This window comes from Rhyacophila brunnea, unplaced genomic scaffold, assembly GCF_057557595.1.
Source record: "Rhyacophila brunnea isolate RB1 unplaced genomic scaffold, BYU_Rbru_1.0 scaffold_51, whole genome shotgun sequence".
NCBI lineage: Eukaryota > Metazoa > Arthropoda > Insecta > Trichoptera > Rhyacophilidae > Rhyacophila > Rhyacophila brunnea.
The window spans coordinates 2,140,109-2,146,814 of NW_028233182.1; positions in this window are offsets into that span (position 1 = coordinate 2,140,109).

Consider the following 6,706-nt stretch of genomic DNA (forward strand, 5'->3'; position numbering starts at 1 on the left):
AATAATTAATATTTTGCGGCATATTATTATGAAAAAAACAGATCTTACTATTGAATATCTAGTAGAAATGATAAATAAAAGCATTCGGTTTTTATTTAGTTAAAACCCGCTAATGCCTATTATGGAATAAAATATATTAATTATACGCTTTTTTATAATAATTTATATTTTTATTAGACATTAATATGCAGAACTTTGTTTATAGATTGATAATTTTCTTGAATTTAAGAGCTTAGTCTCTTTAAATTACGTATTTAAAGTTGCATTGTTTGCAAAATACACAATAAAAGATTTAGTTTATTTACTAGTCCGAGATTAAATTTCCGTGGCTTTTTTTACACAAAGTTATGCTTCTTTTGGATTTTTCAAAAAACACGAGACACATAAAGAGCGTGGGAAAATTTAATAATAAAAATATTTAGTAAAAAAAACTATTTTCTTAACAAAAAAAAAATTTCTCTTATGTTTTTTCAGACTTATTTTATCCGACAACCATGAAATTCGCTCTTTCGCAAAATATTGTTTTTTTTAGTTCCAGAAAATGACTTAAGTTCTCTTAATTATTCACTCGCCTATTATATTTACGCATTATTAAGTTTATTCGGGTTTAAATATAATTTCTATATGTAAACTATCAAATACTGGTATGATGTGTGATTTTACCGTTGATAAGCTATTACTTAAAAAAATATGTAAATACAAAAGCAAAATTATTTCGAAGCCATCTTATTTGTTTTATTCAGTAGTTTTTATATATTTTAAACATAATATACTTATTTCAAAATTCGCTTATGTGCCGGCGGTTAATCTGTAAGCTGTGGTATTTACAGAAATTTTTTTAGGTATTATATTACGCCTTGCTTTTTTTATTACTAGTTTAAAAAGACCATGAATTATTTAAGCATATTTAGTTTTTTTGATTTCATTTTGCTGATGAATTAATAGACTTCATATTTTATCAACATAGATACTTTAAAACCACATCAAACTAATTTTTAGGCATTTAAAATAACTTTCTGTTTGGATACTTCATCTAATGCAATTTACCACTCTAAATTTCTAAAGACTATAAGTTATTTAGATAATTAACAATAATATTTTTAAGCCACTGTTTAACTCACAGCTTAATATGATGAAAATATCGACCTCTTCGCATATTTCGCGGAGAGGTGTGGCTGTTTTTCGATTAGTGATCAATTATTTTCGTGTTTTTCAGTATAATTTTGAACGATAAAAAATAATTTTTAGTTCTTAAATTACAAAAAATTTTCCAGTTTGATATATGAATATTCATTTCTTATAATTTTAAAGCGTATATAATTTCTCATAAACGATACTTTTCCTTATGTTTACAAAACTATATTTTACTCATTCTAGTATAAATGTCTTTGCCTTTTTATTGCTCTTATGCAACACCGATGTATTTTAAATTATAATGTAAAGTGAAATTTTCATATCATGCCAGTGAGAGTGTGATTTCAGACCTTATTGCGCATTGAAATCATATATAATAAGTTAAAGTTTTTATAAACTAATAAAAATACAGGGTCTTAAGTTGGTATTGATGTCAAATGAAGACGATTTATCCAAATTTTTTTTTGAAAATATCCAAAAAGAGTCTTTAAAAAAATCGGATATGAAAAAACAAATGATATATAAAATACATTTATATTGTTAAAAAGAAATCCAAATTTAACTTAAATAGTAAAAGATGGTAATAAAAACGTGACCAAGATCATCTAGACAAAAATAAAGCTGTCTTATAGGCTAAAAAACTATCCAAACACTTTAATTTTAATTTGTTTCATAGATGAGTGATTTAACCACAAATTTCGCATTTTTTGTTGCAACAAGTACTATGAAGATGAAATTATTGCTTGAGAGACTTTTTGTAATTTAGTTAATTCTTATATGATAAAAACAATATATTAATTATATTGCCGAAGTCTGTTATACAGAAAAAAATTAAAAATGAAAAATGAAAAATAACCGCTGTATTTTATATTCATTTTCTAGCTTAGAGCCCGAAATATTTCTGTTTAGCTGTTTTATGAAAATTATATTCTACAAGAGGCGACTGCAAAAATGTGTATTGCATTAAAAAATTATAAATTTAAATACATAAAAAACTATATGACTGAGGAAATTCCTTATTAATAGGGCACGAAAACATAATAGGACATAGTCAGGTGAATAGATATGATGTGCTCGTGTGATATTGCATCATGTTGGATTTGTAAAATTAAAACTCCAAAAATTGCGCATAGATAAAAGAATTCCGACATATTATTATTTAAATCCGCATATTCTAGAATGAATTTCCAGAAAAAAACAATAATACAATATTTTATAGCTTTCTAGTCACTTTGTAGCATTGTAGCATTTTACAATGAATTATATTGAGTTCATAATTTTTACTTTTATCTACTTATGACAGGCAATTTCAATGTATTGCTTAATAGACTCTAGTTCTTAAATCTTAGTATACCATGAAATAGTTTGTGAATTGGATAAAAAACCTAAGTTTAGCCTGTTATTAAAATTTATAGGATAAAAAGTAGAATATAATTATTATAATAATATTAGTACATACATTATATATGCTTTCGAAATAAACAATCTTTTCATCGTAATATTATTAAAGCGTAATACAAAAAATTTCTATTTTAGTCACAAAAGCATAAATGCGTTAAAAAATCGTAATTTAACAACAATTTAAAAAAATAAAAGATAGAAAATAAAATTACAAGATTTTAAGTATTTTTGTTTGATAAATTTTATCTAAAAAATATTTCCTTGATGTTTTATAAAACCTTAGGAGCCAGATGTCTTATTTTTACGCTAATTTTTAGTTTAACTAAAGTCACTTGAACTAGAAGATATCTATAAAAAAATTGCAGTTGACGAAAAACAAAAAAACATGCTATAAAATATGCTCAAATAAAAATATTTAATATAATTGGGTTTTATTGGTATGAAATGGTGTGTTTAATTTTTTTTGAATCTCAATTTTATAAAATTATAATTTTTTAGAATCAAAAAAATGCCTTTGTGCTGTTATTATATGCATCTTTTTATGAATTTGATATATTTACATTTATTGCGTATTCCTTTGATAATTTTTTATTAAGCGTTAACAAATCTAACAATAAGAAATTTTTATCATTTAAAAATCATTGTTTTTTATTTTAGTATCCTTTACAATAATTTCAGAAGATCGTTTTTACTAATACATTTCATATATTATTTTTATATTCTTTGAACCGAAATTATACAATTTGTGGCTAATAGAAAATTGATTCGCACATTCAATTGATCGAAGACCTTTTTAACATAAAATCGTAACTTTTAAATAAAAATCCCGTTTTTTACGCTTTAATCAAAAAAATAAGTGAAAAATATAATTGATAACTTGTGACTATCTCCTAAGGTTTAATATATTATGATGAAAGATATTTTTGTCGCCATAATTAATTTTATGGGAAAAATGCGAAAAATCCCATAAAATATGAAACCACTATCAATACCCACAATATGATTATGTAATCAAAATAATATTGAACCACTGGCTCTTATCAAGACCATATATAAGGTTTAAGTGTGTTTTTTTTTTTGCAATTTGTATATTATTTTCTGGGTTAATTATTCAGCATAACTTCCTCTACTTACTGTGAGCACATCCAACCCATATTTTATTATTCACCTTTTCGATTAAATCCTTTTAGCTGATTTCTCTTTTATCAAAGTTTTTAGTTTACAGATTTTATCGTTTTTATAATTGAATGTATATATCCATCAGATATTTATTTCGGCTTCTTTTTTAATTTTTTTTCTATTTAAATTATGTTTATTTCTTCTATTGTTCATATTTTAATTTAAGTTTTATAGATTTATAATTTAACGTTAAAACATTATTATAATAATATTTGTTCTAATTATGCAATGATTTCGTGTTTATATCTTCTTCAATTGAATATAAGGGCAAAGGCTTTCTGTGATATATTCTTAAATTTAACCATTGTTTATAAATTATAAAACGTATTTTAATATTGTATATTGAACAAAAAATTGTGTATATCTGATATATGATTTATTATTTATTTTAGACCTCAAATTCTCATGATTTATAAACTTACTGCCTAGAAAAAATCATCTATATTTTTGTTATGATATAAAGGATTTATAAACCAGTATTTGAGAAAGCTTAAAATATTTAAAAAAATAAGAATATAGTTGAATGGACAGCCTTGATTGAATTTCAGGTATGAAATAAAAACATGAGATAAGAGAAACTTGTTAACTTTAAGAACCCTGTAATTTATTAATTCTCATTATTTATAGCCGCAGATAAAAATATGATAATAACTATTTAAAAAAAATATTTTACTTGAAGATGCTTATGTACTGTCATTTTTCAGCTTTAATGTGTTATAAAATCAAGAAAATATACATTTTTATGATTTATGGCATAATATTAGTTAGATAAACTTTTTTTTTAATTATAATTCATTGAAAAAATTTCGTAAAAAGAAAGTATACCCAAAATTTTGAATTATAACGGCTAGATTCTATGAGAACTATTTTTTGGGGTACTTTGTGTATATAGTCCTCTAGCATCACCAAGATTTGTTATTTGAAATGTAAAAGTGTTCAACAGAAAAATTTCTTTATGAAATTACTCTTAGATATTTTAATATGACTTACGAGCTCAATATATGAAGAAATAAAATGTGCAGATGAAGGTATATCTTGAGGCTGTTTAATTAATTTAAATTTTTTTTGCTTTCTGCAGGTTTATGTATTTTTTTTCACGAAAAACTTGTAAGTATGACATATTACATTATTGAAAAAAGATTTTTTTACAAAAAAAAGGGATGGTTTCTGTATATAATCATTATAAGTCTATTTTTCCAGAAATTGTTGTTCTTTTCTTGTTATAAAACAGAAGTATTGATTTAACCCCCTCGATGCATTTTATTAATTATTTATTGAAACATTACTTTTAGATACAGTTTATAGGATGTTAAACTACAAATGCAAGACAAAAATTATCCCATATGTTATAACATGGGACGGTGTGGTGACACGATATCATAGAAGGTACATGAAGGAACTAGATGTCACGAACCAGGTTGAGGCGTATATTCAAACTTTGGGATTGCGAAAAACCCTTGAATTAATAGGTCTCATTAGAAGTATGGTATTGAAGGAGACTTTAGAGAGGAGAAGATAGCCGAAAGTATAAATACGCTTTGCGTACAGAGAATCAAGCAAGCTGTGCCTGAGAACAAAAACTAAAATACCGAATATAAATATGGCCCATAAATAAAAAATAATAGGATGTTAAATAGTAATATGTATGGTTATACGCATAGATCATAGATTAAATACGATGTCTCGGATTTATCAATAAATACATTTGATGTTATCTTATATGATGTCCATTAATAAAATAAGTAATTGTGATGGTTTATTTTACAAAAGGCGCAATCAAAAGATATATTGTTAAAATAATATATAACAAAATGAATTTTTTTTAACATCTGCGACAGACCTAAAAAAAAGTTTTAAAACGCTTTCTTTTACAGATAAGTTATAATTGTCTAATTGTATTTTCATGAATCATTTAAAATGTTATAAAAACAGATAAAAAAAATTGATTTATAAAGTTACAGACTTACAGGCTTTAGCATTTTCAAAAAATATATGTGTGATAAAATTGTTTATAGAGAAGCTACTTAACCAAATCATACAATTTTTCTTCTGTTGTACGTATTTTTTCAATATATTATTTGAGTCAAATAAATAAATAGAGTATTTAAATTTTTTCATTATTTTTATGTCTCTGAATGCCAGTGTGTACTAGAAAAGAACAGCCTAAAAAGATTATCATGATCTATTACTCATATTCTATTATTTTAAATATCTTATAGTTTTGAATATAGAGTGAATTTACTTTTTTATTAAAATTCAAGAACCTGAAAATTTTTTTTTAGCACCTTAAAATTTATTTTATTAAATATATTCAAAAAAAAACTTTGTTTCAATAAATAATATTTTTAAAATCTTAACAGTTACAAAAATTTCTTTAAAAGCAAAAATTATTTTATTTCGGATATAAAAATAAAAAAAAGATAAAATAACATGCCAAGTATGAAAATCGAATGAGGCTCTTATTTTAATTAAATAAAATCGAGTTATATTTAAAAAGTTAATTAGAAGAATCCTAATCAATTCTGTATTTATAAGCCTTGATAAACATACATACTGATTTTTTTAATATATTTAAAAAAATAATTCAATAACTACTAGTTCTTATATTTAGTTTTTCAATAAATTTATTTTTATAACTAAAAAATAATTTTCATATATAAATTTATGATACAGATTAAAATATATCTGCATCTTTACAGCATAAATTATTTTATAAATATTTAAACTTTATTTCAAAATTATCAATGCTGTTTATTATTCTACATATTAACTATTTCCTATAGCTTAGAAAGAAATTTTGTTTCATAATTCTAAATACATGTAGCCAAATTTACAAAATCACCTGACTTATATCTTTTATTTTCATGTTTAGAATCCGACTATCCAATAAAAGATAAAAATTGGTGACAGTTATCACAATTAATAAAATATAATAGCCTTATACGAACAATAATCAGAGTTTTTGCATTTCTGCAATATTATCTAACAGTCT